This window comes from Monodelphis domestica, chromosome X (assembly GCF_027887165.1).
Source record: "Monodelphis domestica isolate mMonDom1 chromosome X, mMonDom1.pri, whole genome shotgun sequence".
In the NCBI taxonomy this organism is placed as follows: Eukaryota; Metazoa; Chordata; class Mammalia; order Didelphimorphia; family Didelphidae; genus Monodelphis; species Monodelphis domestica.
In genome coordinates this window covers 18,963,783-18,985,592 of record NC_077235.1, presented here as the reverse complement: position 1 = coordinate 18,985,592, position 21,810 = coordinate 18,963,783, and the positions used below count along the sequence as shown (strand labels likewise).

Here is a 21,810-nt window from a genome sequence, read left to right as displayed (position 1 = left end):
AACTTACTCAGACATTCCCCATTAGACAGGTATCCCTGATTTTAAAATTCTTTATCACCATAAAAAGAGAAGTTTTCAATATTTTGCCATATACAGGTCCTTCCCATTTTTTTATCTCTTTGGGACACAAATTTAGAAATGATATTGCTGGATCAAATAGTATCTTCCATTTTACAGTCATAGGTCCAAATTGCTCCTGAGAATAGTGGGATCAGTTCACAATTCCCTCAACAATGCATTAATGTCTCTATTTTCCCCCATCCCCTCTAAATTTTATCATTTTCAATTTCTGTTATAATAGCTAATATGACAGATAAGGGATAGTACCTCAGAGTTGTTTTAATTTGCATGTTTAATTAATAGTGATTTAGAGCATTTTTATAAGATTACAGAGAGCTTTAAATACTTTGTCTGAAAACTGTTCTCTGAGCATTTTACAATTGGAGAATGGCTCATATTCTTATACAGTCAACTCATTTCTCTGTATTTGAGAAATAAGCCTTTATTAGAGAGACATAAAAAATTGCACCATTATAATTATTGTCATCCTATTTCCCCGTTTAGCTTTTGATCACCATATCCCCCAATTTGCCCTCTTTTCTATCAGCCCCACCATCCTTCTCTCATCCCCTTCCCTTCCTACTTTCCCACTGAGTATGATAGATTTCTATAACTGAATGTATATGTTCTTCCCTCTTTGAACCAATTATGAAGAGAGTAAGGTTCACGTGCTCCTTTTCGGGCTCCCCCAACTCCCCTCCACTATAAAAGTTTTTTTCATACCTCTTTTATGTATGATAATTTACTTCATTCTATTTACCCCTTCCTCTTCTCCCAATATACATTCTTCTTTCTAATTCCTTAATTTATCATCCCATTCTATTCAGCTGATACTTTTGCCCTCTGTTTAAGTATGCTAGTTCTACCTGCCTTAATAATAATAAACTTCTTAGTACTTATAAGAATCATTTTCCCATTTAAGTCAATAAACAGTTTAACCTTATTGAATGTCTTTTGACTTCTTCCAAGTTATCTTTTTAGACTTCTCTTGAGCTTTATATTGGAGAGTCAAATTTTCTATTCAGTTCTTGTTTTTTATCAGGAAGGCCTGAAATCCCCTATGTCATTAAATACACACTTTTCCCCCTGAAGCATTATGCTCATTTTTGCTGAAGAAGTGATTCTTGGTTGTAGTCCTAGTTCCTCTGCCCTCTGAAATATCATCTTTTAGGTTCTCCAATCCTTTAATGTAGAGGCTACTAAATCTTGTTATCTTTTATGTGGCTCCCCAGTATCTGAATTATTTCTTTTTGACCGCTTCCAATATTTTGTCCTTAATTGTGGAGTTTCTGGAATTCGGCTATAATATTCCTGGGGTTATCCATTTGGAATTTCTGTCAGGAGGTCATCTGTGAATTCTTTCCATTTCTATTTTAACTGGTAGTTCTAGAATATCAGAGCAATTCTCCTGGATAATTTTGTCAAAGATGATGTCTAAGTTCTTTTTTTGATCATGGATTTAGGTAGTCCAATCATTCTTAGGTTCTCTCTCCTCAATTTATTTTCCAGGTCAGTAGTTCTTCCAGTGAGGTATTTCACATTTTGTTCTATTTTTTAATTCCTTTGACTTTGATTTTTTTCTTCACGTTCATATTACTTTCTATTTGAGCAATTCTCCTATTTTTTCTTCAGTGGATAGTTGTACTTCTTATACCAATTAGTCTGTTCTGTTTTTTTTAAACCAATGACTATTCTGTTTTTAAGATATTTTCTTCAGCATTTTTGTGCCTATTTTACCAAGCTGTTGACTCTTTTTTCATAATTTTCCTGTATTAGTCTCACTTTTTTCATAATTTTTGTTCTTTCTTATATGATTTTTTCAAATCCTTTTTGAGGTCTTCCATTCATTCTTTTTTGCTTGAGAGAAATTCATATCTTTTCTTGGAAGCTTTGGATGCAGCACTATTGACTTTGTTGCCTTCTGAGTTTATGTTTTGGTCTTCCTCATCACCAAAATAACTTTCCTTGTTGAGTTTATTATTTTTTTGGTGTTTGCTCATTTTCCAGCCTTTCGCTTTTTTAACTTAAAAAAAAAACCTGTTAACATTGGGCTGTACAATTATAGTAAAGCAAGCACAGTTCCAAGCTTCAGGTTCTTTGTGCAACTTTCTTCAGTGATGACTCTGGTAATCTATAAGCTTTCAGTTCTTCCAAGGGTTTGATGTAAGGAGAAATGTGTTTAATACACTCCCAATCTGTGTGTCCTGGTCTGCAAGCAACCATAAGCACCCTTCTCTGCCTTGGAACTGTGACCTGGGTCCCCTTGGGTCCCATGCTCCCCCTTGACCACAAGGACTGATATGTGCTAGCACTCCTCAACCTGACATCCCATGTCAGGACTGCAACTTGGGTGTGTTCATAATGTAATAAGAGTCTTGCAACCAGAGAGCCAGCAAAGGGACCTTTGTAATCTCCTTATGAGTAGGTGTCAACTCCCTTCACAATCTCTGGATGAGAGCTCCTGAAGCCTTTGCCTGCTAACTCCCTCCCCAACTCTTGTTGCTATGGTGGGGCCTTCCTTGGCATGCTGTTTTGGGCTCCACTTCTACCTTGGTGCAACAGTTTTCATGTTAGTCTTCTAAGTTTTTAGGGGGTAGAAAAATCATTTCACTCTGTGGGTTATGCGGCTCCAGAATTGAGTTTGATGCATTATATCATGGTTTTTTGGAGAGAAATTTTATAGAGAACAGGTGGGTCTATGCACCTTCTCTGTCATTTTGCAACAATCTGATATTTTAGTAGCTGATTTGGTTTATCTGATTTATTATGACTTTTGAGCCAGCTTAATAAAAACAACTACCAAAAAAACCCAACCAAATATCATCCATTTGATAGCTTCATAGAAACAAAGTATGAGGACCATTATGAGGGTTCACTATGAGTAGAATATGGACTTAGTAGACTCTCCCAACAAACACATATATCCTATTGATTCAACTTTGGCTATTTGCAAACAGGTAAATGTTAATAATGAATTCATTAACTAGGAGTACATTATAATTTTATTGTGAAAGATAATTCATTAACTCAAATCAGATAATAAAGTGTTTTGGAAAAGGCAGGACTGAGCAATGGAGAGTGCTGACCTTTGAGTCAGGAGAAGTAGGTTGGAATCCCACTTCTGACATTTATCAGAAGTATAACCCTGGGCAAGTCATTTAAAGTTTGAATGCCTCAAGCAATATCCTAGGGCTGTTTTGGCAAACCTATGGAATATATCCTAGAGCATGTTGGTGGGAGCTGTTCCCTTCACCCTCTCCATGTGGGCATGAGGATATTTCTCACATGACCCACCCCTCTGCCTAGGAGTTCAATGGAAGTGCTTCCTCCCTCTCCTGACAGGGATAATTGTGGGGCTCACATGTGACATGAGAGTTGCAGTTTGGGCACTCAGTCTCTAAAGAGTTCACCATCACTGTCCTAGGACTTAGCTACTAAGTCACAGACAAGTTGGGAACTAATCAAGAAAGGAATGAAGGAAAAAAGTATGTATTAATTGCCTACTAAGTGCTAGATCCAAATGCAAAAGTAAAATCACAAATCCTTCCAAACATATATTTATCTAATTTGAATTAATTTGTTTTTTAAAAGTAATTTACAAGTGAAAATAGATGACCACATGTCCTTTTGAGAACAGGGTTTATTTGCAAATTTTCTAAAATGTTGTTTATTCTCTTCTGTATGACCTTGGGCAAATCTATAACTTCTCTTAACTTCAGTGTCTTTGACTATAAGATGAAGAATTTGGAATAAATGTTCTGTTAGCCTTTTCTGGCAATAAAGTAATGATCCTATGATTTTTCTACCCCTGAAATACAACAATCCTGGCATCAAAATTCATTAGCTGTCTGATCAGTAATGGTAGTCCTTTAGAATGGTAATCCTAGAATTTAAGGTAAATTATGCAAAGTAAATACAGATTTAAAACTCTCCTTAATCTCATAATAATTGGCATATAATTATTTTCCCATTCATTTTATCAGTACATGTTATTTTAGTTCTCTTTTTGTAAGATTTTGAAAAAAAACTTTCTTTTTTGTGACTTTCCCCCCACTTTTATTATTATGCAAAACACACTTCCATATTGGCCATTATTGTAAGGGCACACTCAAACATAATGAAGACTCCAAAACAAAATCCTAAATACACTGATGTGAAAGATGCCTCTAACTGTTCTTTTTCTGGAGGTGGATAGCATTCCCTGTCATAAGTTTTTCACGATTATCCCAGATCATTGCATTGCTGAGAGTACAAAGTTTTCAGAGATAATCACTGTCTAGTATTGTTGTTATTGGGTACAATGTTCTCCTGGTTCTGCTTATTTTGCTCTGCAACTGTTCCTGTAGGTCTTTCCAGCTTTTTATGAAATCAGCTTGGTTATTATTTCTTATAGCACAATAATATTCCATTACATAAATTTGTTCAGCCATTCCTCATTTGATGGACATCTCCTCAATTTCCAATTTATTGCCACCACAAAAAGTGTAGCTACAAATATTTTTGTACAAGTAGGTCCTTTCCCCTTTTAAAAATTACTATTTAACACTTTCTTTTACTACCATATTGGCCAATCTGATAGGTGTAAGGTGGTACCTCAGACTTGTTTTAATTTACATTTCTCTAATCAAGAGTGATTTAGAACATTTTTCATATGATTATTAATGGTTTGATTTCTTCATCTGAAAATTACTTCTTCATATCCTCTGACCTTTTGTCAATTGGGGAATGGCTTGTATGCTTATAAATTTGAATTAGTTTTTTTATAAATTTGAGAAATTAAACCTTTGTCAGAGACATTTGTTATAGAATTTTTTCCAGTCAGTTGTTTCCTTCTAATCTCAGTTTGTACAAAAAAATTGTAAATTTAATATAATCAAAATTATTCATTTCATATCTTATAATACTCTCTATCTATTGTTTGGTCATTAATATTTTCCATCTCAGAAGATTTGTTAGGTAAACTATTCTATGTTCCCCTAATTTAGTTACAGTATCACTCTTTATATTTAAATCACATATCCATTTTGATCTTATCTTGGTATATATATAGGGTGTGAGATATTGGTCTACACCTAGCTTCGGCCACACTGTTTTCCAATTTTCCCAGCAGTTTTTGTTAAATAGTGAGTTCTTATTCCAAAACCTGAGATCTTTGGGTTTATCAAACATTAGGTTGCTAAGGTCATTTACCCCTATATATTGGGTATCTAATCTACTCTTTTGATCTACCATTCTATTCCTTAGCCAGTATGAAAAGAACTTTCTAAAGCACAGGCCTAGATTTTTAAAAAGGCAGCAGTTTCACTGTCTGTAAATTTCAGTACCTACTGCTGAAAAAAGAAAGCAATAACTAATCGCATGCCTCAATAGAAAATGAAATCACAGATTTTATTCATCTCTAGAGATGCTTAAAATGGAAAAGGACAACATATTAACTGTTTAGTTAAAAACACACAAGCCTAGCTCATTGTTTTCTAAAACGATGGTGTATGCCCTGATTTGAAGATGCTCTGGAGAGTATATATATCCTAACACTATACTTATTTTAGAGGCTGAGTTTTCTGAAGGGTAAACTGAAAACCTTTCACAGGAAGGCTGTTATTGAGCCTTGAACTCATTTGCTCCTACTTATCATTTTTTTAAATTTAGTCATGCTTAATGGGAAATAACTCGCAAAGTCTGTATTTATATTTAGTGGCTCGTATACACTAATTCTTACAAAGTTTTCATATCTATTCTTAGTTACAATATCTAATGAATAATTCACATTCCTGAAGGTAAAAATCCCAGAGGTGTACAATGTCTTTTTTAGGTTAAGAATAGAAGAGTGCCAAGATACAGGTAGGTAGCATGAGGAATAGGTTCCTGATTTTGATGGTGATAATAGGACGCCTACTTCTAGAACTTTTTGTTTGTTTTGTTCTAATTGATAGCAGCAATCTAGTTGTGGTGCATTTTTGAAAATTATTTGCAAATTCTGCTTTGCACAGAAGTTATTTGTGAGCCATCTTTATTTCTTTCTTCCTCCCCCTTTCCACTGAAATACCTGACAGCTTCAAAGTCCAGGGGGAAAAGGAAGCAAAAGAAAAAAAACAATATTGAGAAAAACCAGTGGACTTGACTCTCATATTCTGCTCTGAATCTCTAAACTCTATCATTACCATTAATATTCCCAAAGCCAAAGCCAATGGCCAATCTTCCACATAGTACCAGCTGGTAACAAAAAATGTGAAAATAATGGTTCATTTATAATATATGTATATATGTAATAGACCTATAATATATATATATAATGCTCAAGTTTTTAGCCCCTAAACAACATTAAGAGATCACTAAAATTCTGAATTCCTCTAAAAAACACCAAGAATTTCATTTTTCCTTCACATTTTCAAAACTGTATCTGGTAAATGTAAAATAGTCTGTGATTTCTCTGTAACAACTGGTGTTATAAAATAATCTCAGGTGATAAGCTCATAAATTAATCTTTAAAAATTTTAACTGTATTTTTTTAATTCTCAATTTAACCAACTTAATAAACAAATAAATATTTCCATATATATGGAAAATAAAAATAAGATTATACATGAAAACATGAATCTCTGTTAAACACAACTTTTATTTTTAAAATAATATATGCCATGTTCACCAAGTGAATTTCAAGCTGACTCATTCATCTGTGTTTCCTTCTGAAGCTCCTTCTGTTTTTTCCATTCTTTAAAAGAATGCTACAATGACCTATTTTTCTCTTTTCTAGACATCTGTATCACTTATATATCTCCCTCCCCAATCCTTAGGCCCTCCCTCCAAAAAAAAACTTAAAAGAAACCCTTCCTTGCAATAAAAAATCATATTCAAGCAAAATAAATCCACATAGTAGTCATGCAATCTGCCCCATCCATATATTTTATCTCTCCTGTTCCACTAAATCTCCACGAAGGCAGAAACTTTGCTATAGTCTTATTATTATCATTCCTAGCACACACATAGCTCATGTTACTTTTTTTAAATTTTATAATATTTTATTTGATCATTTCCATGCATTATTCATTAAAGACAAAGATCATTTTCTTTTCCTCCCTCCCACCCCCCGTAGACGACGCGTGATTCCACTGGGTATCACATGTGTTCTTGATTCGAATCCATTACCATGTTGTTAGTATTTGCATTAGAGTGTTCGTTCAGAGTCTCTCCTCTGACATATCCCCTCAACCATTGTAGTCAGGCAGTGGCTTTTCCTCGGTGTTTCTACTCCCACAGTTTGTCCTCTGCTTATGAATAGTGTTTTTTCTCCTTGATCCCTGCAGATTGTGCAGGGACATTGCATTGCCATTAATGGAGAATTCCATTAGGTTTGATTGTACCACAGTGTATTAGTCACTGAGTACAATGTTCTCCTGGTTCTGCTCCTCTCGCTCTGCATCACTTCCTGGAGGTTGTTCCAGTCTCCATGGAATTCCTCCACTTTGTTATTCCTTTTAGCACAGTAGTATTCCATCACCAACAGATACCACAATTTGTTCAGCCATTCCCCAATTGAAGGGCATCCCCTCATTTTCCAGTTTTTGGCCACCACAAAGAGCGCAGCTATGAAGATTCTTGTACAAGTCTTTTTCCTTATTATCTCTTTGGGGTACAAACCCAGCAGTGCTATGGCTGGATCAAAGGGCAGACAGTCTTTTATCGCCCTTTGGACATAGTTCCAAATTGCCCTCCAGAATGGTTGGATCAGTTCACAACTCCACCAGCAATGAATTAATGTCCCTACTTTGCCACATCCCCTCCAGCATTCATTTCTTTCCTTTGCATAGCTCATGTTATTGTGCTTTGCTCTATTATATTTCACAGATATTGCATTTTTTTATCAATTGCAAGTTTATGACAACGCTGTGTTGACCAAGTTTATTGGCACCCTTTTCCCAACAGCTGTGGCTCGGATGTCAGAACTCTATTAGAGAAAGTAGTTATTAGAATGCCCCCCATTTAATTACATCCTATGTGATTTTAAGTTGCTTGAATTTGTTTGTGCAGAAGCTTTACAAATTTCAGTAGTAAAAATTATTCATCTTGTTTTCTGGGATCTTCTCCAGGCTTTTTGACTGGTGATGAACTTTTCCCCTCTCCAAAAGTATGAAATTTTCTCCTTCCCTGTTCCTTTTTGTCATTTATGGTCTTTCTTATATCGACCACATATTAAATTGGAGCTTTTTAGGATATATTACACTAGACTTTGGTTTAGACCTAATTTCTATCTAAACGCTTTCCAGATACAGCAGATATTGTTGTCAGATAGGGTGTCCATAAGCCAGTAATTGATGTTTTTGGTTTTCTTGAACCCTGTGCTCCTATGTTTGTTTTTGTATATTGTTTACCTATATACTGTCTGTTTATTGTGTTCAGTTTGTTGACTGACCTCTTTATTAACCACTAGCAAATGATTTATATGATTACTGATTTATAGTTGGAACTGATATCAGGCATTCCTAGGCTCCCTCTTTTCTACTTTTGTTCATTATTTCCCTTGAAGTTCTTAACATTTTTGTTCTACCAGGTGAATTTTATTATAATTTTTTCTAGGCTTACGAAATAATCTTTAGGTAGTTTGACTGGCATAACACTGAATAAGTAAATTAATTTAGGTAGAATTCTCATTTACCTTACATTGAGGATAGGATGGGCCAACAATGGAGAATTAAGATTTCTCTTATTATTTCGTTCTGCCTTTATTTCTGTAAAGTGTATTGTAGTTACATTCAAAAAGTTCCTGTGTGTCTTTGGTAGTTGTACTCCCAAATATCTTACACATTCTGTATTTATTTGGAATGGAATTTCTCTATCTATCCCCCCTTGTTTTGTTGGTAATGGAAAAATCTGCTGATTTTTTGTGGGTTCATTTTATTTCCTTCTACTTTTCTATAGCTGTTAAATTTTAATTGAATCTTTAGGATCCCATAAGTAGATGATCATATTATTTACAAAAAATGATCATTTTGTTTCCTAAAATTATATAAAAATAATAGGGGTTGTAATGGACATCTTTACCCTTGATCTTATAGAAGAACTTCTTTTACATTTGTTAGCTATTGGTTCATAGATGGCATTTAGCATATTAAGGAAAGGTCCATGTTTTCTTTTCATAGAAATGTGTATTTTATATGTCTATTGAATCATTCATATAATTTATTTTTTCTCTTATTAAGAGTTAGTAATGTTTATAGGTTTCCTAATATTGAACTAACCTTGCACTGAGGTAACAAATTCAACCTGGCCATAGTGTATAATTGTTTTAATATTTTGTTGCAGCCTCTTTGCTAATATTTTATTAAATAATGGGCATCTATGTGTATAGGAAACAGAGCACTGGACTTTGTAAACCTCAAAATTCCTTAGACTTATAAATGTTGGAAATTTCACCATTGGGATATTTCATACTTGGAAAATTTCTTACTGATAGTCTATTGGAATGGGAACTCCATTGGCATGGGAGGTTCCTTCTCTTCCCTTCTTAAGATTACTTTAGGACAGAAACCCTTTGCTGAACAATGGAAAGGACTTTGACCTATGCTTAAGCATAGAACAGGAATTTCTTTGAGTCTTGATTGATTTAGAATTGATACAATGGAGATACTTGGAATAAATCTCCACCCTATTCAGTCCTAATAGGATTGAGTAAGGGCTGCAGCCTAGATCAAAATTTAATTATTCCAATCTCTACCATACTCAAGTTAACAGGATTTAGAAAGGGCTGTAGCAAAGGAGTATAGATTTAATCATTGGAAAATATGACCTTCAACAGACATGTGCAAAAAGCCAGAAACCTCTGGGCGGTCCTGGGTTAAGCGAGAGCCTCCATTGACAGGGAAATTGATGAAGAGTGATTGGTAGATGTGAGGACTGAGGGGAGGCAACTTGGATGGTGTCCTTAAAGATAGGAGGGTCTGGAGACTGAAAGGGGGTTGAGTTTTTGGTCGGTGGTTCCTGGGCTCTGAGGAAGCTTGCTCTAAAGGAAGCTGAAAGTGGGGGCCTCTGAGACTGTTTCTCCATTTTGGACACGTGAGTGAAAGGGACTGCTCTCTTTTCTTTGCCCCAGCTATCTAAGGGCTTGGGCCTTTTGGCCCAGCCTAAACAGAGGGGGTATTTAAGCCCTATTCCCTTCTCTCCCCTTTCTCTCTCTCTATATATCTCTAATTCCTTTCTTGCTCCTATTGTAATTAAACTCCAAAAGGCTGACGGCTGACTTGAGTTTTTCATTTAGGAATTACATAGCTGATTCCTTGGCGACCTTAAATTAATATATATCAGTCTTTTAAAGTGATTCCCTTGTAACATTGTGGCTGACCACACGGGAGTCTAAAGAATCCTCTCAATAAAACTTTTTCCTTGCCTTTTTACTATACTGTTTCACCACTTAGTCCTTTTTTTTTAAAAAAAAAAAAACTTGGCTTAAAGACACAGCTGCTAGAACACGTGAGTATAAAAAACTTTTTCTCTTTTCTCCTTAAGTTAAATTGGAATCAGCAGTTTTTTCTTTTTTCTTCCCTTTAATCTTAAGGGACAGCTGGGTAGCTCAGCGGATTGAGAGCCAGCCCTAGAGGCAGAAGGTCCTGGGTTCAAATCGGACCTCAGATACTTCCCAGCTGTGTGACTCTGATAGACAGAAAACAGCTGTTTTTAAATCTCAGCAACAGGACTCTAAAGTCCTGGCTGGAAGAACTGTTTCTAAATATCCTTTCCCTTAAGGAACAACTTCCTGGATTAAAAAAAAAAAAAAAAACCCTGTGGAAAGTTTGTTGCTTTGCCCTGCTCCCCACGTGTTTTGTGAAATTACAAAATATACATATAAAAATGAGTACTACATTCTTTGACAATTATATGGCAGCTGAAGAAGTAGGGGCATTGAGGAATGAAGGATACCTCCAAATTTTTATATTAATAGGTACTGTCATTTTTGTACTCCTCAATACTATATTTAGAGATGAAAAAATAAAAAATATTGAGGATAAAATAAAACAAAATGAGGATAAAATAAAACAAAATGAGGATAAAATAAAACAAAATGAGGATAAAATAAAACAAAATGAGGATAAAATAGAAAATATTGAGGATAAAATAGAAAATGTTGAGGATAAAATAGAAAAAAATGAGGATAAAATAGAAAATATTGAGGATAAAATAGAAAATATTGAGGATAAAATAGAAAAAATTGAGGATACAATAGAAAAAATTGAGGATACAATAGAAAAAATTGAGGATAAAATAGGAAATATTGAGAATAAAATAGAAAAACTTGAGGATAAAATAGGAAATATTGAGAATAAAATAGGAAATATTGAGGATAAAATGGGAGATATGGAAGATAAAATAGGAAAAATTGAGGATAAAATGCAAGCCCAATTAGAAGACCTAAAATGTTTCTTACAGGATCAATGGGCAAACACCCACTCTACCAGAAACAGACCTGTTTCTGAACCTTTGAATGAGGAAATTTCCTTCCCTGAAATAGAGATGGAAAACACCTTCCCTATAGCCCAGTTAACAGACTGCTTCTCTCGTGCAGTGCAAATCTTGTCTGAATTTAATCCCCAAAACCCTTCCCCTGCAATCCCAGCTTCTCATGTTCCTTCTCCTACAGAAAACCAAATTCCAATGCAAGGGAGATCTTGTCCTCCTAGAGAAACCTGTCCTTGTCAAACTGACCCACAGGTGCAAAATTCAACTAGAGGCCTGTTTCCTCTAAGAGAAGTACCTGAAATAGGACGAAATGGGGATGTGGTGACTTTAAGACATAGGATACCGTTTACTCCCCAAGAAATAAATGAATTTACACGAAATATCCCCACATATGAACAAGATCCTTTTCTAGTAACAAAAAAGATGGGAGACATATTTTTTCAATATAATCCGTCTTACAAGGACGTTGAGAGCTTACTACAGGCTTTTTTAAGTGAACGTGAAAAAAATAAAATAATTGCTCATGTCAACAAAACCCGGGGGCGTAATGCAGCACATTGGCCATCTCAGGATCCCGAATGGGACTATAATAATCCTGAGGACTATCTACAACTATACCGTTGTAGAGAGGCCATCCTCACAGCCATGAAGGAATGTGCGGACAGTACAGATAAGTGGATGGAACTGGAAAAAATTAAGCAAAAGGAAAACGAAACACCCTCCAGATTTATGGACAGAATTATCGAGTTTGGGGACAGATACTTAGATTGGGACTTAAATAAAGAGAATAGTTTAAGACAAGTTAGAAGAATCTTTGTAAATAATTCATGCAAAGTAATTAAAAATTATTTTAAAACACAATGCCCAAGATGGTCAGATATGGACCTTGAAGAATTGCGAAAAACAGCTATATATGTTTTTAAGGGAAACGAAGAAAAGGAGAAAGAGAATAATGATGACATGGAGGAAATGAAGAAAAAAATGAGATGTGTAATAGATAGGATAACTAAATTAGAAAGTGGGCATGATAATGAACCAACGACAATTGCCCCTCTCCAGAAATCCAATTATCAATCCATTACTTGCCACTTCTGTGAGAAGAAGGGCCACAAAATGATGGAATGTAGAACCTTTCTTAAGATGTTTGGAAGGAATACACAGTTTAATAATGGTTTTAGAAATAATAACTATAGAAATTATGATAATGGTTATAGAAACCAAAATTCTAGAAATTATAATAATGACTATGGAAATAACTATAATGAATATAGAAATAAGAACTTTAGAAACCAGAATTATAGAAATAGGAATTGGGAATTTAATGACAATGCTCAAATTGAAGAAAATTTTAATGATAATACTCAGCAATATATGAGAAATGGCGCTCGTCCAAAAATTACTCGAGGTACTAATGATCCTCAGAGAGGTGCCCTTCAGGAGGGTGCCCAGGGAACTTCCCAGTATAATAAAGATGATTCTTCTTAGATTGTATTGATTTTGTTGATATTAATTAACCTTTTTCAGTTTTTTTCTCTCCTCTCCAAATAGTAGGAAAGATGAATAAAGAACTTAAGACTATGATTGGCAAATTATGCACTGAGACCCATTTAAAATGGCCTGAAATTCTCCCTCTGGCCCTATTTTATCTTAGAAGCAGGCCTAGAGGAGACTTACATATTTCACCATTTGAGATGCTTTTTGGACATCCGCCTATACAGGCTAAGCCTTTCTCCCCGGCTTATACATCGCTATTAGGGGGAGATATTACTATTGCTTCCTATATACAGGAGTTACAGCACAAACTACGTGAACTTCATGAATCCGGAGCTGCAGTACAAGCTGGACCATTAGACTTTTCTCTGCATGACCTGAACCCAGGAGATAAAGTTTATATCAAGAATTTCAAGCGAACTGGAGCAACTCAACCTTCATGGGAAGGACCATTCCAAATATTATTAACTACTCCAACATCTATAAAGATTGGAGAAAGAGACTCTTGGATTCACTGCTCACATGTGAAGAAAGCATCTTCTGCTGAGACTGATTGACTCTATCCTATCATATGAATTGTGACTCTATCTTATCATAAGAATTGGAGATAATAATCCATAGACAAATGGATGCTGGTTTTTTTTCTTTCAAAAATATATTGAATTACTGATTTTTTTTCTTATTTTTTCTTATTTCTTTTCTTTTATTTTTTATCAGAATATTTGATTTTTTTTTCATTTTTGTACTGAAGGTACACATAATTAATATTAATATTTTTTCCCTGCAGTAATACAAGTTAATATATATACTCTTGCTATAATATCAATATATGCCTAAAAGCTTTAAACTATGGGAACCTGCCATTTATTGATAAAATATTATAGGACTATGATTAATGTTTGTGTCTGATTCCAGGAAAAGGGATAAAAACAAGGAGCACAGACTAAACCTGAATAGTGCCAATAGAGCACACATGAAATATTAAAGTGAGACTCAAGGTTGCGACGCTTAACTTATGTTTAAGTCGTAGGACTTCCTTGTATCTACACTCCTTTTGAAGTACTCAAACAAGTACAAAGCTTGACTATCATGCTGGCTCCCTATATCTCTGAAGGAAAAAAAATCAGACAAGGGAATGACATTTCCCCATCAAAATAGAATTCTAATTCTTTTCTTCTTATATTATGGCAACTTCCTGTAGTCTTGGCTACAAATGGCTAAGTGAAATATTACTGCATTCTGTCCTACATACTTGTGGGATAGAAATTACTTTAAACTGGACCTATACAAGGTCTATTTTGAAATTTTCTTATGTTTTTGATTATTTTTCTATTTTTTTGATAATTGACACATACAACCCCATACCTGAACATTGCATTCTGAGCTTAACTTGATATTTTTTTTTTAATACTTACTTCAGGGGGGATTGTATTTTAATTTAAAATCTAAGAATTTTTGAATTTTTTTTGTTTGAGATTTTATTTTTATAAAAATCCAAGACTTTTGTTTAAGATTTTACTTTTATAAAAAATTCAAAGATTTTGATTTTGTTCAAGAAAAGATCTTCAAGAAAGAAGCTTGAAACTTTTATATCCAGAGAATGAACTGTTACAGAAAGATGCCAAAAACCTACACTTCATCAAGAAGATCAAGAATGAACTTTGGATGTGATTGATTGGACTGAACTTTTGATTGAACATTTATTGTAACATTTATGCCAAAAGGGACTGCCCCTAATTTGGCTTTCTGTCAATGCGCCTAGCAAACATTGGTTTTGCTTTCTTTTCTTTTCTATTTCCTCTCTCACTATTCTAATTTCTCCTAGAAAATTGAATATTGTGTATATCTTTAGTTAGAAGTGAATTTAGAACTACAAAATGATTATGTTAAATGATCAATGGGGAGACTAGTCTCCCAATGATCATCAGGGGGGATTGTAAACCTCAAAATTCCTTAGACTTATAAATGTTGGAAATTTCACCATTGGGATATTTCATACTTGGAAAATTTCTTACTGATAGTCTATTGGAATGGGAACTCCATTGGCATGGGAGGTTCCTTCTCTTCCCTTCTTAAGATTACTTTAGGACAGAAACCCTTTGCTGAACAATGGAAAGGACTTTGACCTATGCTTAAGCATAGAACAGGAATTTCTTTGAGTCTTGATTGATTTAGAATTGATACAATGGAGATACTTGGAATAAATCTCCACCCTATTCAGTCCTAATAGGATTGAGTAAGGGCTGCAGCCTAGATCAAAATTTAATTATTCCAATCTCTACCATACTCAAGTTAACAGGATTTAGAAAGGGCTGTAGCAAAGGAGTATAGATTTAATCATTGGAAAATATGACCTTCAACAGACATGTGCAAAAAGCCAGAAACCTCTGGGCGGTCCTGGGTTAAGCGAGAGCCTCCATTGACAGGGAAATTGATGAAGAGTGATTGGTAGATGTGAGGACTGAGGGGAGGCAACTTGGATGGTGTCCTTAAAGATAGGAGGGTCTGGAGACTGAAAGGGGGTTGAGTTTTTGGTCGGTGGTTCCTGGGCTCTGAGGAAGCTTGCTCTAAAGGAAGCTGAAAGTGGGGGCCTCTGAGACTGTTTCTCCATTTTGGACACGTGAGTGAAAGGGACTGCTCTCTTTTCTTTGCCCCAGCTATCTAAGGGCTTGGGCCTTTTGGCCCAGCCTAAACAGAGGGGGTATTTAAGCCCTATTCCCTTCTCTCCCCTTTCTCTCTCTCTATATATCTCTAATTCCTTTCTTGCTCCTATTGTAATTAAACTCCAAAAGGCTGACGGCTGACTTGAGTTTTTCATTTAGGAATTACATAGCTGATTCCTTGGCGACCTTAAATTAATATATATCAGTCTTTTAAAGTGATTCCCTTGTAACAACTTGGAGTCAAGAAGGCCTGAGTTTTAATGCTATCTCAACCACTGAGTAGCTATGTGAGTTGGGCATGTTATTTAACTTTTTAGTCTCCATTTCATCTGTGAAATGGAAGTGTGAGTGTTGTGGGGAGGGGGAGAATAGTACCTACCTGATAAGATTACTGAAAGGAAAAAAAAACTTAAAGAGCATTGCAAAACTTTAAAATGCTATATAAATGCTAATTCCTATTAATATCTTTAGACTGATATTCACTGGGAATATTTATTATTTTCTTTTTCTGTTGTGACACTCCATGATTTAGGTATCAAAATTGTATTTGTATCACAAAAAGATTCGGTAGGATCTTTTCTTATTTTAGCAAGGTTTACGTAATTTTAGACTGGACTATTCTTTGAATGTTTGGTGTAATTTGCTTATTAATCTATCTTGTCCTTCTTTTCTTTAGGCACTCACTTATCACTTTTTCAATTTCCTTTTCTGAAACTTGGTTATTTTGATCTTCTATTTCTTACTATGTTAGTCAGTATAGTTTAGATTTTTATAAATATTCATCTATTTTACTACAACTATCAGTTTGTGGCCTTAATTTACAAAATACTCTGTAAAGGAAATTTTACTTATTTTTCATTATTTGTTGTGCATTTTCCTTTTTTTTTTGTTTTTAATCCTGGTATTTTGATTGCCTCTCTTAAAAAAAAAAGACAGATTAGCTAATAGTTTCACCATTTTATTAGTTTGTTTACTATCTTCTAATGTTATAAGTCAATTCAGTAGAGTCTGGCTTTTTTGTGGTCTGGTTCTAACAAATCTTTGCTCTTTCCATTGGTGATTTCTGGAAACAAAATATCCAACCTTTTGTTTAGTCATGTTTTTTCAGATACTCTGCTCATTCCTAGATTGCCTCTCCTTAACCTCTTCTGCAGGTCAGTTGTTTCTAGGAGTAGATATCTTACACTTTCTTTTCTTTTTTTTAATCTTTTCACCTTGTTTTAATATTTCTTGATCTCTCATAGAGTCACTGATTTCAGTTAAGTTTAATTTTCAGAGTGAGGTTTGCAAAAGATTTACCAAGCTTGCTTAATAAAAGATTAACTGTCTTTTGTCTTCCATGGCTCTCATTTCATTTCTAATTCTTGCTGTTAGTTTCTTATTTAATTTCTTTCAGGTATTCACATAGACTTTTTAACCTTTTTGTTCTCTGAGTATATTTTAATTGTTATGGAGTTAATCTAATTTTTCAAAAGTATAATGTGGTCAAATGGAAAAAGAGCTCTTAATCTGGAGCAGAGGACACAGGTTTCAAATCCCATTTCTCTTCTCTATCTGCATCTCCTTGAAGAAGTCAATTAATTCTCCAGACTTCAATTGAGTCATCCACAAAATAAGAGGGTTGGATTAGATGATCTCTATACTTTTCCCTCCAGCTCTATATCTATGATACTATAAGATAAGTTTGGATAAAAGCTAGTAGGAAGGAAAAATAGCATTTATTAAGTACCAACTATGTACCAAGCACTATGCTAAATGCTTTATAGATATTATCTCATTTGATCCTCATAACAAACCTGAGAGGTAGGTGCTGTTATTATCTCCATTTTACAGTTAAGGAAACTAAGGCAGATAAGGGTTACATGACTTGTAAAGGACAACATATAGGTCATTAGTATTTAAGGTTGGATTTGAACTTGAGTCTTCCTTAATACAGACCTAGTACTCTATCCACCATGCCCCCTTACTACCTTACAATTATGATATACACAGTGGTGTGAAACTTAATTTTGGCCTACACGTTAACTAAGAAAACCAAAATTTTACATTATCTCTGCTGTTACATTTTATTTATTTCATTAATCATTTTCCAATTTCATTTTAATCAGGTTTGAGCCACAATTGGGACTTATAAAAGCATAAGCTATAGGCTATGACAGGGATCCCCAAACTTTTTACACAGGGGGCCAGTTCACAGTCCTCCCATTGGAGGGCTGGAGTATAAAAAACTATGAACAAATCTGCATAGCGCTGTCTGGGATAGCGGAGGCTGCAGCGCTGGCTGGGATGGGCCTGTCACACCTTGCACAGGCCCATCACCGCCACCACTATACCAGGCAGCAGTCTACGAAGGGCGGAATCCCCTCCCCCACATCTCTGCTCACCATGCTGACGTCTTCCAGTGTGCAGCCACATAATCCTTTGCGTGGTGCCTCAGTCTATGGCACCGGATTATAAAAAGGATTATGTCACCGGAAGTAGTACTGTACATGAGTGATGGCACTGCCACATACAGTGCTCCTCTCACTGACCACCAAAGAAAGAGATGCCCCTTCCGGAAGTGCGTTGGGGGCCAAATACATGGCCTCAGGGGGCTGCATGTGGCCCACGGGTTGTAGTTTGGGGACCCCTGGGCTATGAGTTTGACATCTCTGTAGAGAAAAAAGGAAAATAATATGAGACCTGCCTGGAAGGGTAGACTGAAGTCAGGCTGTGAAGGGATGTCAAAAGCTAAATAAAGGGATTTATATCTTATCCTAAAAGCATGAGAGAGCCAATGAAGCTTCTTGAGCAGAGAAGTGACATGGGCAAGCTAATGCTTTTTGAAGATGATTATTTTGGCATTTCTGTAGAGAAAGGATTGGGGAGAAGAAAGAGTCTAGAAGCTGAGAGTCTCATTTGAAGACTGAAATAGTTTAGGAAAGAAGTTGCAATGGCCTGAAATATGATGGTACCCATGTGAATGAAGAAGTTGACATATGCAAGAGGCGTAGTAGAGGTATAGTCAAAAAGACTTGAAAACTGATTGGATATATGGGCCAGCAGGTGGGTGAAAAAAGAGAAAAGAGTTGATAATAATTGAGATTGCAAACTGGGAGACTAGAAGCATGGTGGTACTTTTGACAAAAATAGGACCTGAGTCTGGATTTAAAGGGGATGACGATGACTTCCATTTTGAACACTGATTTTGAGATACTTACAGGACACACAGTTGGAGAAGCTTAGGTACATAGGCAAAATTATTTTTTAAATCATATATACATTTAGTCTATATATGACTGCCCATGTCACATATATATGCACATGCAAAGCACCCACATAGAAATATCTATTTAGTTAATTTTCCTCTTTGATGATGTTTTAAAAAAATACCATCATAAAATATTACTACATCTCATTGACAATTGGATGTATGGTGCAATAACATGGAGAAAACTTTTTCCAAAGAATGGATAATATCCAGATAGTTATGCCAAAACTGAACATAATTGCAAATTATACCTCCTCCTTGATAGTGTTATTTTAAGATTTCACAATTACTTTTCATTTTACATAGCTGATTTCCTTTCCTAAAAACTCACTATTCCATAAATATTATTTTAGAAATTGATAATCTAGGAAATAACTATTATCATTCATAATTAGTATATGTGTTAATCATACACATATACAAAGGATCTATGATTTTGACAGTGTGGGAGAACCCTCTTCTATCAATACATATTATAACCTATCTTTGACTCATATAAACAACATCTCATTTGTAAAGTGTTTACCATGGTGTGTGGTACATAGTAAGTGCTATATAAATGCTAGTTATCATCATCATCATCATCATCATCACTATCATTTAAGAGCTGGAAGGGGCTTCAGAGACCACTTAGTCCAGTCCACACCTGGAAAAGGATCCCTATTTCAACATGTCCAACAAGCAGTCTAGTAGTCTTTGCATGAAGAATTCTAATAAAGAGGGCCTCACTAAATCCCAAATCAGCAAATTGCAATTTTGGACACCTTTAATTTCTGTGAAGTTTTTTTTTTCATAATATCAAGCCTAAATTTGCCTCTTTTGAATTTCCATTGCTTCAAATGTCTTCTGGAAAAAACTGAGTAAATTCAGTTGGCCTTCTGTATGACAGTCTTTCAAGTACTTGAACACAGTTATCCTGTCTTTTTGAGCCTTCTCTTCTTTAAGTTAAACACTCCTGGTTCCTTCTGTGAATGTGGTATGTACTTGAGGCTCTTCACCATATATATATATATATATATATATATATATATATATATACATATATATATATATCGCTTCTGTATTTCATGCCTGTCTTTTAAAAATGTAAGCTTCTTCATGATTTTTCTGTGCATTCATATTGATCTCCTGGAATAATTCATTTTTTCTTCATCCTAATTGTTCCCTTCACAGATGATTCTACTTATAGAATACTTATTGTTCATTCTTATAAACTTATCATTTCTTATTTGAAATCTGCTCTCCTAAAGTCATCAAAGGCATTCCTAGCCTCTATCACAAATTCTCTGAGGGACTGGCCATTTTCCCCAAACTTTCCATCATTTCCAGCCAAGTAACTAGTTCCTTTTAGTTGGTATAATTTAGATGCACCATAGAATACCCTCTTATTGGTTCCTTCACCTTTTGAAGGATTGACTTATGATTAATGCAGAGAAAAATGTAGTTAATTGCTCTGCATTAAGTAGAGAGAAAGAAAATTCCTACAAATATTGGATAACTCTACTTTACTATTGCTACTATATTCACTCATTCAGCAAAAAATCAACAAACATTCATATTGTACCTTCTATGTTCCAGGGAATGTACTGAGCCCTGAGTATGTTAAAAGCCCAAAATGCATCAGTCCTTGTCCTCAAGGAATTATAGCCTATAACCATGGTGGCAAACCTATGGCATGGGACACTCAGAGCCCTCTCTGTGGGCATGCTCATTGTCGCCCAAGCACAGAGTTTGCCAGAGTTCTAGAAAGCCAGAGGGAGGCAGGACCAGGCTGCTACCCTCCCCCTCTCCACGCACAGCTGAGGACATCACCTGCCCCTCTAAAAGATTTGCCATCACTAATCGATAAGAAGAGACAACATATTAAACTTACATGCACACAAATCTACACAAAATTGATTAATTAAAATATATATGCAAAGTAAATAAAAATTAATTTGATGGGGAGGCACTAGAAGTTGGGGGGATAAGGAAAGGGCTCATGTAGAAAAACAGGACCTGCCTTACAAAGCTCATGGGGTTGCTGTAAGGAGCAGGTGAAATAAAATATGCAGTCATTTTAGCGATTCCATTCAATACTCACTTTTTAGCAAGCTTATACAGTTAGTTATTTCTCGAAAGAATGAGTAGGATAAGAGCTGAACTTTTAGTAGCAATCTTGAATAGAAGGTGTGGGAGCAGCTTAAATGGGAGTCAGCAGAGGTGGGTCCAAGCTCCCATGTGCCACTAACTCTAATAGTAAATCTGTGACCTGGGACTCTTCCCTTTGCAGCTTTTATGCTCAAATCCCTCCTCTATAAAATGAGGCAGTTGGACTAGATGACTTCTAAGGTGCCTTCCAGCTTTGACAGTAGTCTATGATGTCAAAGTGAAAGTACCTTGCAAGCTGGGACATACTTTAGAGATGTCTAGCAATAAGTGACGTTTTTTATAAAACTTTAACATTTGTAGAACACTTTACATAAATGATTATGTTTAAGCCAGACAAAAACCCTAGCAGTTAGGTGCTATAAAATATAATTATACCCATTTTAATATACCCATTTAAATAGAGGAACTAAGGTTTTAGAGAAGTGAAGTGACTTGTAGCTATTGATGACATACAACTATTATGCTAGAAGTGGTTTTCTGCACAGGTCTCTCAGAATCCAACTAAGTACAATGTTCTCCTGGTTCTCCTCATTTCACTTTGAATCACTTCATATACGTGTTTCCAAGGTTGTGTTGGAGATCATCTTGTTTATCATTTCTTATGCACAATAGTGTTCCATTACAATCATATACTACCACTTGTTCAGTCATTATCCAACCGTTGAGCATCCTCTCAGTTTCTAGTTCTTTGTCACCACAAAAAGAATAGCTATAAAATACTTATACAAGTAGGACCCTTTACTACTA

General features: G+C 35.2%; 1 protein-coding gene across 1 annotated transcript in view; it reads right to left on the bottom strand.

Moving 5' to 3' along the window:
* LOC107650305 (uncharacterized) overlaps nt 1-21,810 on the bottom strand; it is a 101,419-nt gene that overhangs the window by 5,762 nt on the left and 73,847 nt on the right. The window lies entirely within an intron of this gene.